Below are 2010 nucleotides of genomic sequence, written 5' to 3'. Positions count from 1 at the left end.
GGTCCCAGCTCTGCTCTGCGGTCAGAGGCTTAAGGGAGGAAAGACAAGTTGGAGGGAAGGGCTGGAGTCAGTTTTCTGCAGCTCCTTGTCTGGGGAGAAAGGTGTGTGCATGTGTGTGTGTGCACACACGTGTCAGGGGTCTATGCACGTGGGTGTCTGCGCGTGTCCCAGACACTTGGCTTCTCCACGCGCGCGTGTGGCTGCACGCGAGTGTCCGTGGACGTCCCCCACACCTCTGTGTGTGGCTCGGGATCCTCCTGCATCTTCCCGTCAGTGAATTTGCAAGGTGAAGTGGGGGAACGTAGCACATTTGCCTTCAGGCCTCAGGAAAGGTCAGGCCCAGCTCAAGACAGCACCCGCAGAAGCGCCCGTGTTGTTCGGCTGCTTCGCCAAAGCTCCCGAAGGCCAGGAGAGCCACTCGCAGCGGGAAACACATGGAGCAAAGGGGTGGAAATAAAGCCTGAACGGGCAGGCGGGTTTCTAAATCTGGAGCTGGGCATCACACAGCCCAGAGAGACAAAGATCATGGGGGGAACCTCCTTGTGTCTGAGCCCAAAGTGATGCAGAAAGCGCAAATTCAAGCCGGGTTATTCATTACCGTAATGACCCACCTACCACGCACCCTCAAAGACACCCACTTCCATTTGCGGGGCTGGGAGGTGGTGAAGGAAAGCAGTGGCTTTTTTCCTTTTAAAACCAAAGCTCTTGGAATCAGTTCCCACAGTTAAAGACACGCTGCCCGGTCTCTGGGGGCTTCGTTTCCAGGGCAAAAGGCGAGTGACGCTTGTGCAGGAATGAGGGGATGCATCAAGAGCCACAAACTGGATGTCCCTTCTCGGTACCTGAGAAACATGGAGGCAAAGAGCTCTGTCTCTGGGTCTAGCCAAGGGGGTGCAGCCGGGAGAAGCCTCAGCTTCTGATTTAGAGATACAGGGACATAACGTGAGAGCTGCCATGGACGGGGTCAGAGCCTAGGTCCATCTTGCCCGCTCCCCGGGGTGCCAGGGCAGGAGAAAGCAGCACTGGAAGTGAGAGTGACAGGGTCCAAGCAGGGTTTCCCCCATTCCTCTCCCCCTCTCAGCCATCAAGGGTCCAGGACGTGGCGACCCCAAAGCTGTGCCCCACACACCCCGATGCCCCTTTGCCCCAGCACGGGCCCAGCCCCCGGGTAGATCTGGTTGAACTGCCTGCTCCCCCGGCACCCGGTGCCTGCGAGCTCCCCCCTTTCATCTCACATGGGGGAAACGACTGTCCTGGTGTCGGTGTTACTCTGCTGGCCTGCTTGTCTCGTGCCGGGACCCCTCGTCCTTGTCTGGCGTGACACGGCCAGGAATTGATCCCCCGGGACTGCCTCTTCCCCACTTAGTAGGGTGCAAACCCCCGTCCTGCCCCGCCTCCAGCGCCTCTCTCCTAACCCCACCAGGCCTGGCCTCGTTCGTCTCGTCCCATAGCACCGATCACCCTTGTTGCCCTTACACTTTCCCTATAAACTTTCTCTTTACTATTTAGAATCAGACAAGGGGGGCTGAAGGCACCTCCGGAGGTCACATCCAGTCCAACCCCTGCTCCAAGCACGACCAGGCCCAACTCCACCGTCCCAGCCAAGGCTTTGTCTAACCAGGTCTTCAAAACCTCCAAGGATGGAGGGCAAGAGGCGCAAGTCTTTAGCATTATCCCCGTAGCATCTCTCGGCCCGCGCTGCATGGAGGACCCAAGGCCTCCGCATGTACTCGGACAGCTCCCATTTCCCTGGATGTCACCAGGCTCCAGGGATTTGAAGCCATTGAGCATCCCCCTTCCCCTAGTCCCCAACTCCCTCCCCAGCTCTCCCAGTCCGGCAGGATGGGGGAACTGTTGCATTCCCCATTAACAGAGGGAAGGGAAAGGGGTAAGAGGAGCTCATCCCTGCTCCCAGGGGGGAAACGCAGGAGGGGTGCAGGGGACGGATGGACTTGGGGGGCGGGGGGGGGGGACAGGCTGACGGGAGGGCTGCGGGCCTGGCCGCTGGCG

Source organism: Alligator sinensis, unplaced genomic scaffold (genome assembly GCF_000455745.1).
Source record: "Alligator sinensis unplaced genomic scaffold, ASM45574v1 scaffold107_1, whole genome shotgun sequence".
NCBI classification, from domain to species: Eukaryota; Metazoa; Chordata; order Crocodylia; family Alligatoridae; genus Alligator; species Alligator sinensis.
The sequence above is the reverse complement of the archived record's forward strand: the minus strand, read 5'-3'. Positions refer to the sequence as shown.